Source organism: Sceloporus occidentalis, unplaced genomic scaffold (genome assembly GCF_023333645.1).
Source record: "Sceloporus occidentalis isolate IW3139 unplaced genomic scaffold, rSceOcc1.0.p SCAF_3, whole genome shotgun sequence".
In the NCBI taxonomy this organism is placed as follows: domain Eukaryota; kingdom Metazoa; phylum Chordata; class Lepidosauria; order Squamata; family Phrynosomatidae; genus Sceloporus; species Sceloporus occidentalis.
This window is the reverse complement of record NW_028316983.1, coordinates 151296173-151305491: the sequence shown is the minus strand read 5'-3', so window position 1 is coordinate 151305491 and position 9319 is coordinate 151296173. Positions and strand designations below refer to the sequence as shown.

Here is a 9319-nt window from a genome sequence, read left to right as displayed (position 1 = left end):
TCACACCAGGATGATTGGCAGAGCCTTGAGGATGGGTGGGGTTTTGATACCCTCCATGAAAGAGACCAGAATTTTCAATATCAGCAAGGTCCATTGGACTAAGCTGACCTGAGGCATGTGATGAGAGGCAGAGTGCCTCCCATCACATGCCTCAGCTTAGTCCAATGGATCTTGCTGATATTGAAAATTCTGGACAGTGCACCCCTCATCCTCCCTCTTTCCCATGAAGCAGGGAAGCAGAGCTGGCATCAGGATCTTCTCTGGCTAAGTTTTTGTGTTGTTGGTTGGAAGGAGTTTTAGACATTTGGGGTCTTGGTTTCCCCAGCAAAGGTCTCAAGTTCTCCCTGGGCCTTGCTTTCTCCTCCTTCCCTGCCTTGAGTTCCCTCTGGGCTTGTATTTTCCCTGGGCCATGGGTTCCCTCTGGGCCATGAGTTCTCTTTGGGTTTTGCCTGTTCCCTGGGCCTTGCTTCCTCCTCCTTCCCTGCCTTAAGTTCTCTCTGGAGTCTGCCTTTTCCCTGCTGGGCTGTGAGTTCTCTCTGGGTCTTGCTTCCTACTCCTGCCCTGCCACAAAAATAAAATGAAATAATAATAATAATAATAATAATAATAATAATAGAGCAGGGTCAGCCATGGTTAGCCCTTGGATGGGAGACCACCAATAGATCTCTGGTGCTGCAGGTTCTATTTCAAAGGAAGGAACTGGGAAAATCTACCTCTGATGATTCCCTGCCTAAGAAAAACCTGTGAAATTAAAATTCCCGTTCCCTGGGCCTTGAATTCTCCCTGGGCTTGTCTTTTTCTTACCTGGAGCTCTCCCTGGGCTTGCTTCCCTCCTCCTGGGGCCTTGCCATTTCCCTGGGCCTTCTGCTGCCTGGTGCCAGCTTGTTCATGGCAGCCATTTTGTCCATGCTCACTCTGGAGGCCATTTTCTTAATCAAACTCTCCAGCAGCCATTTTGTGTGACACTCTCTCAGCTTTGAGTCAAACCACATCACTTGTTCCACACATTTGTTCTACACCATTGTGGATGGCCATTTTGTTCCACAAGCTTTGTTGGCCATTTTAGGAACACTCCCTCAGCCTCAAGTTAAATAGTGTGTGTGTGTGTGTATTATACACAAGCACATTGGTTATATGATAGTTATATAATTCAGCACTTAGAATAAATTAGTATATACTGGACTATAAGCTGACTTCATATATAAGTTGAGGGCAGGTTTTGGGGCCAGAATTATGGATTTTGATAGGACCTGTGGATGAGTCTATGATAAAACTTAGGGACATTTAATGAATGATTTAAAGGAAAGTAAAACAATGCCAAAGAACTTACAAAATTCCAGCAGGCATAACTATTTGTTTTCACACTAAAGGCTGGATAAATGAGAGAATAAAAGACGGCAGTAGTGTTTCCAGGGCAGATTAAACTCTTGCTTTTTACCATAAAAGTGCAGGGAGAGATCTTCTAGCACCTTTGAGAGTCTTGGAGGTGCTGCAGGATCTCTCTATGTACTAATTCTACAGACTAATATGACAATATCTTTGAATTCTACCAACATGTATATTTATATCAGTTAAAATACAATACTTACATTGACCCATAGATAAGTTGACTTAGGTTTTTGGGGTCAATTTTTTATCCTAAATTTCTAAACATATTCATGTGTATTTACAGTAAATTGACTTGAGTTGCATAATAATAATGTAATAATATTTATTTATACCCCGCTCTTCAGCCAAGGCTATCACAGTTTATTAGATTCATTTATCGATGTGTTCTCAGTTAGGTATACGTTAGTATATTGTTCTCCCACCATTCATTATACAATGCCTTCCAAAAAAAAAAAAGGGAGTGGCAATTCAAAAAGAAAGGCACCTGCTAAAAGGATGGTGTATAAACAACCATCTGTCATTCATTCCGATACTTCTGATGATGAAAGTGAGTTGGTCGCTAGGGTGGCTAAATTATCTTAATTAGAACACCTTGAGAAAGTTCATGCAGATACACTAAGATCTAAACCACATGATGCTAAAATGATGGCTGGTTAGTCAGTTAACTCTATGGTTTTATCCCTTTTAGAGGCTCTGAGTAGAAGCTATCAGGACCAATGTCTACAAATGGCAGTCGAAGTGGTGGCTCCTCAGGCAATAGCAGAATCAGTTCCCTCAGCATCCTCTGGTCAGGTGATTGCATCTAGTTCAGGTACTCCTCTTGTCTATCCAGTGCCACAAAATTATGATATTGATTGGTCACAGATGTGGCCTTGGGGGATTTGGAATACATCTGTCTATAGGTTACCGCCTAACACATAGTCAATTGCTGACACATCAAACGTATCACAATTTACACAAGGAGCATTGCAACATCAAGGATTGGCATATCATTCCCCAATGTTAGCTTCTACTTATGCTTACATACCAGCTTCATTCATGACCCAATAAGTTTTGGCAGACATCAGGCCATGTTTCAGCCTTCGCCACAGGTTATTTACACTGCCACACCTGCCAGTGAGTTAGATTCTGTGCTAGGAGACCATTTAACTCAGGCCAGAGTCGAGACTTTATTATTCAAGGAATTTACGCACAGTTTTGGGTTTAGAACAGGTTGTTAGAGCTAAGATTCAAAGAGAAGTTGATCAAGGAGGAGTTGTCTGACCCTTCTCTTCACCTCCAGTTCCTAATCTTAGGATGTTTCCTTTGGACATTGTCCCCAAGAAGGTGTCAGGTCAATATAGGTTAATTCACCATTTGTCATTTCCAAAAGGTGATTCAATTAGCAATTAAATCCCACAAGAGCTCTGCTCTGTGCAATATACCTCTTTTGATTTGGCTCGGGCCACTGTACGTAGTGGAGATATCACTGCCGAGCTTGCAAATGTGATATTAAGTCTGTATTCATACTTTTGCCAATATACACACAGGATTTTGAATTATTGGGTTTTTCATTTCAAAATAAATTTTATATGGATAGGGCTCTTCCCATGGGCTGTTCTTTATCCTGTTCAGCATTTGAACATTTTTGGAATGGGCAGTACTTACACAATTTGGATTACAGTGAATGGTTCACTATTTAGATGTTTTTTTCTTTATAGGGAGGGCACAATCTGGTCAATGCCAATTCTTTAGGCAATAATTTGCACTTCTTGCTGATAAGCTAGGAGTTCCACTTGCCCACGAGAAAACTGAGGTCCCTTCCACCATCTGATGTTTCTGGGTATTGAAATTGACACTATCAATCAGTGTTCTAGGTTGCCACTAGACAAAATAACCAACATTATGATAAAAATTCATAGGTTTCTACAGTTGCATACAGCTACCTTTCGAGAGTTCCAGGAATTGATTGGCCACTTAAACTTTGCCTCAAGGTTAATTCCACCAGGCCGGGGACGTTTGAGCTCTGAAACTATTGGTGTTTCTAAACCACATCATAGGATACGGGTGACTATTGAGTAAAAAAAAAAAAAAAAGATTTCTAAGTTTGGCTTTCATTCCCAGAATCCTTCAATGATGTGTCTTTCTAGAGTGACATTTTAAGGATCCAGGAGTCGTGGAAGTCTCTTCAGATGCAGCAGATTTGATTGCCCTTGTGGTTTATTTTAACAATCACTGGTGCATACAGATATGGACTCATGATTGGCCTTTCCTCAGACCTCACCTTTTTGGAATTCTTTTCAATAGTGGTTACAGTAGACATTTGGGCAGTCAAATTTACTAATTCGTCTGTCCATTTTTGATGTGATAATGCTGCTACAGTACAGGTGATTAATCAGTTGTCTTCCAAGTCTCCTCGTGTCACAAGGTTGGTCACGGTGTTTGTGCTCCAGTGTTTGAGGCATAACGCTCAAGAGACAGACTTCCACCGGGCAGCGATGCTTGAAGAGCTTTGGATGCTTGGAAGGGTGAGGTGGCAAAGATGATAAGCACTTCACTTTTGGACAACACACGGTCCAGTTATAGGAAGGCTTGCAAGGCCTTTGACAGTTTTGCACTGTACATGGTTTAAGTCACATGTGGCCTGTACCTGTAGAACACTGTTTACAATTATGTGTTTATTTACACAACAAGGGGCTAATAACACAGACTATTAGGAACAAATTTTCAGCCTTAGCCTTTGCCACCATTGCCCAGGGGTTAGTCAGTCATACATCAGATTTTAGAATTTGCAAGACCTTAAAAAAGGGCGGGCTAGGATTCGGGTCATTAATTATGATGATAGGAAGCCCATCACTCCACAAATTCTCAAGGGTCTTAAGGGACAGGAGGCTCTCTTGTGTTCCACGCCTTACGAGGCCAGTTTGTTTTTTACAGCGGCATTAATGGCTTTCTTTGGGGCTTTAGAATTAGTGAATTGGTAGTTACATCAAAACAATGACACCTAAAATAGGGCCCTTGTACTTACTGATTTGGTCCTAACTAGCTTGACTGCTGTACTGCAGATTAGAAGGTCTAAGACTGATTAAATAAAGTAGTGGGACATCTATTACATTAAATTCTTGTATTACAGCCAATCCTTTCCCAGTACAGGCATTGACAGAATATGTGGCACTTTGCAGCCAAACTCTGAGCCTCTTGTTTCTACATGTAGACCACTCACCCCTGACTAAATTTCAATTTTGGACTGTGCCAGTTAAGGCTTTGGCTGATCCTGTACCAAGGGGGGATTAAATTTGGTACTTATTCTTTCCAAATTGGAGTGGCCTCCACGGCAGCAGCCATAGGATTTGGGGCACAGATATCAAACACATTGGTAGATGACAATATTAAGCTTTCAAGAAGTATGTGTGGATATTCCTGCAACACATTAAATTGGTTGACTCTTGTTTCTTTCAGTCTTCCGAGTTCATTCTATTAGAATTCACATCCTCACCTGCGGACACAGTATGATCTGTTGGGCAGTGAGACAGGCTTGAGCTGGTCAGATGGGCTCTCACTTTGGTCTCAGCGAGATCGCCACGATTGAATGTTTGGGCAGACGAGGCTTACACTGGAGTTGTCTGTTCAAGTTGTTGTTTGAGGAGCGTGTCAGCCCTCAACCTGATGTGCTGCTGATAAACCTTGGTGGCAAGGACCTTGTTTTGATCAAATGCAAAGATCTAATTTGTCAAGCGAGACATGATTTCGATATCATATGTCATACGTGGCCCGGCATAAGGTTTTTCTGGTCTAAAATTTTGCCCCAACAGTTATAGAGAGGGGAAAGTAATCCACGTAAATTGGATGTTGCCAGAAAACAGGTTAATAGAAATTCTATATTGAGGGCATCTGGCTTTCTAATTAACCACCCATCAATTTTGTTTAAACACGCAGAATTGTACCAGTCAGGGGGATTCACTTTTTGGATGAGGGCAATTTGATCTTTTGAGGGATTTTCAAAATGAGGTTAGAAGACATTTTGAATAGCCTGGTTGGGAAAGGGACTAAGCTGAGCTTGTCCCTTGTCTGTGGCCCATATGGGGTTAAAGAACTGTTTGGTACGCACCATTGGCACCCCTTTGTGGTGAAAGGTTAGGCTCTTGATCAGCTTAACACATTAAGGGGCGCGGAGTTGTGAGAGAACCTGCCTTTGGGGTAGACATGGGGGTTTTGCTCAACCTTACAAATTTGTGGGGGTTTCGGGGAGAGTGCCTTATGTTTACCTTCCTAGGACTGGACTGAGGATGCAATCTGAATCATCGGCTTTACCTCAGGGTTCGGTGTTTGTGCCCAAAGGGAAGGCTGAAGAGGAAGTCTAGGATTGACACCTGGCTTCAGTTGGACCCGCACCAGGCTTTTCACTTTACTCAGTTTGCTCAGTTTGAAGTTAAGGTTGAAGTTCAAGTGCTTAGCTTTAAATAGATTATAGGTCAAATAAATGGCCCTTTATTCATCCAATTTACGTGTCTGGTCTCATTATTTCATGGTTGGGTATCAATAACTTGCAGGCAGGTGAAGAAAGAAGAGAACAAAGGTGCAGACCACAGGAAATTCACAGACAAAATTGTGGGGAAAACAAACAAACAACAACAGACAAGAGAAGCAGGATTGGTGAGGATGAACTAAATTACAAGGATTCAGAAGTACCTAGGGAATCAGAGTAGGCAGGCAAATCAAGAAAGAATGGGAATTCAGGAGCATAGCTCAGAGAGTTCAGGGAGAAGTTACAAAAAAGCAAAGCAAACAGCTGATAAAGAGTGACAAAGGTGGGGACAGCAGGAGGGGACCAGCCTTGGGGGGGATGAAATTAATTAGAGGAGAAAACAAGTCATGGTTTTCACAGTTAAGAGGGTACAATTTTAGGGCTTACCATTCAAGGCATGTTCTAGTCCTCCCCTTTTCAGATGATTATTTTTAAAATCACAGTTTTAGTTAGGATAAACTAACTTTGCCTTGGAGAGTTGTGCTGTATTCCAGCTGTGCAGCTTTTAAGAGTGCACCGAGTTCACACAGTGGTGCTGTTGAGAACAACCACCACCACCACAACATCAATAAAGTTCCCACAAATTGTGGGAATTTTCCAAGTACTATTTTTTCTTGTTAAATTTTCCCAATTAGTCAAGAATATTAACTGTTTTTCACATTTGGGAAATTGTTGAATATACATTCTACTCCTAGTTATAGAACAGAGTCATTATTGTTCACTCTGATTGATCATCGTTGTCAGAAATAGAATTGGAGTAGGTCCATATTGGTTTTGCAGAACTTTTCAGTGGCTGTCAGTGCTTTTGATCATGGTATCCTGAGCTGGTTTTCTGGGACAGAAGATGAAAGTGCTGCCTCATGATAACTCTGGCGGGTTATAAACCGCCACTTTGCAGCGATCTGCCGCCGCCGCTGTTTGCTCCGTAAGGGAGCCGCTGCAGCCAAACCGCGCGGCTCCGTTACGGAGCAAAAAAGAAGCTCCAAAATGGAGCTTCTTTTCGCAGCGCAGCTATGACACCGCGAGGCGCCGCTGGCGCACTCGCAACGTCATAGGCGCCGCGACACGTCTGGACGCTATGCGTCCATCTGGAACGGCCGTCGCCAAAAAATATGTAGTGACTATGTATTAGGGTTAGGGGGGTGCGGAAGCACCGCACCTTCCTAATCCTAATACGTAGTCACTACGTATTTTTTGGCGGTCTGTAACCCGCCTCTGTTTTTCAGAAGATATTGCTATGGGAATACTGAGGTGTCATCTGTCCTGCACCCATGTTTTCCAGAAACATGCTCATTGATCAGCATTAGTACAGTGCACCCACCTCATACGCAGGTGCACTGTACGCAGCTTCCAGCATATACTGGAAGCCATGCCGGAAAAGCTTCTCCCGCCTTGAAGAAACAATGGGTCGCGCACACTGGGTATGTGCCGTGAGAACAAGCCCCATTGTTTCTAATGGGGCTTGAGTTTACGCAGTATTTCCCTTACGCAGTGGGGTCTGGAACGAATCCCCTGCGTAAGGGAAGGGCCAACTGTATAATAATTGTTTTACATGTGATATGATATGATAAACACTTACTTGAACTTTGAATAAATGCTACTGAGAGTCATACAGTCCTTCCCCAAACTTGGCCATTTGCAAGCTTTGGTATCCTTTCCCCACTTGTGACTTGGAACACTCTTTGAAGCTGACTGGGGTCACCATGAGAACAGGCCAGAGATATCCCATACCCAGATGCCACTGCCATTTGGTAACACATACATCTGAAATGCACTCTGTCTCAAGAGCAATTCTTTGCACTCTAATTAGTGTCCGTGCATTTTCCTGTAATTCTGAAGTAAAGAACAGTTTCTGTGTCTCATCTTCATTTTCAAAACAGGACAGGTTTTGTTCTCCCATTTCTCCCTACAATCCATTGTGCAATTTGACATTTTCTGAATGATTTCCTCAGCCTTCTGACATTTTACATCTGATCTTGACAAGCCTTCATATTGCTTACCTTATGAGTTTACACTTTAATCTCTCAGTAAGAAGGGAAAACCTAAAAAAAATGATACTGTAGTGTGCTAAAGACTTGGAAAGAAAGAGAGAAGAGAATAGTAGTTTACTTTGAGCAGATATATTTCAGTGGCTGGCGGCTGTGATCATTAATCTCCAAGTCTGTTCTCTAGACAGTGCCTGAAAAGTAAAGATGATCATAGAACAGGAAAACTGACATTTGACCAGCTCAGGCCAGTGTCAACTCTTGTTATCAATAAGTTCATATCAGGTGTTAACATCAGCGCTAATCATTCAAGAGACAGAACAGCCAACCTAGCAAAAGATATAATATAATTGGGAAAGGGCCAATTAAAGGGCACTGAAAGGTCTTAGCAGTGTAGAACTCCTAAGAACTTCTTCAAGGAAAAGTTGTGGAAAATGTGACTGATGTTGGTAGAAAAAAATGAGTTTTTCTGAGACTGGCATAGAGCGAGGTCTAAATAAGTCTCCAGTTTGCTTTTCCAAAAATTGCAGATGCATTAAATACAATTGAGCAACTGTTGCAAGCTGCTACAGATAGTTATACTGTCCAAATCTGAACATGTCATAGTGGTTTAAATCTGCACAGGTTCAGATATGTGTGTGTATGTGATGAACAGAGAACACAAAGAAAAACCAGGAGGCTCCAGGAAACAGCAGTACCTTACAATAATTTATGTGGGCATCAACATGTGATGAACAGTTTAGTCCTAAGTAGTTCATTGAAACTGAAAGCTTCCACATCATTTGCAGGTGTTAGTTCCTCTTCTGTGTCACTGATCCTGAAAGGGGATCCTTCTACATTTCCATCTGAAGTTAGTGTCAATGGTGATGTCAAGGTTCCTATACAAGAGAGAAATGTTTCATGATATTTATGGATGGAGCAGTTTCATGGCTCATTTTGTTTTAAATGTGGTGATGATGAGTTCTGACTTAATGTGTATTGATAACACAACTACTGATGTATGTTTTGGCTTGCTGTTATTTATATAGAATGTTCTGGCCCAAATAATTTCCAGAATTCCCCAGTATGACAAGCAGGTGAGCATCACCAGGTATGGCCAGAGATAGAGCCAGTGGACATGGACAAAACCATTTGTCCAGACATTTCTGGAGGCACCAATAAATTTAGCAATAGGTATAGCAATAAATATATGTAACCAATTCTTAATGTTGTTCAAAAAATCAATTAAAGAAGCAGAGTTTCTTAGGTACATGTATTTTTGGAATGAATATTTCCTGCATTCTTTCTCCTCTCAGACATGCAGAATGGTTGTAAAACTAACACAGGCCCCAGAGGCATATTGAAATTTATAGAACATCAAATAACATTTACAGAAAAATGTATAGAGGCCAAGTGTTGTTCCTCTATCAGAGAGAAAGTTACATGGATCAACTTGTGATAC

The 9319-nt window shown here is 41.8% G+C and overlaps 1 long non-coding RNA gene across 1 annotated transcript; it reads left to right on the top strand.

Annotated features, from left to right (window-relative positions):
* The first annotated feature begins 490 nt into the window (after positions 1-490).
* LOC149316951 (uncharacterized) lies at positions 491-5824 on the top strand. The gene is made up of 3 exons (XR_016280722.1): positions 491-525; positions 2078-2200; positions 4828-5824. It is a non-coding gene; the product is annotated as an uncharacterized LOC149316951 (long non-coding RNA).
* Positions 5825-9319: the final 3495 nt, after the last annotated feature.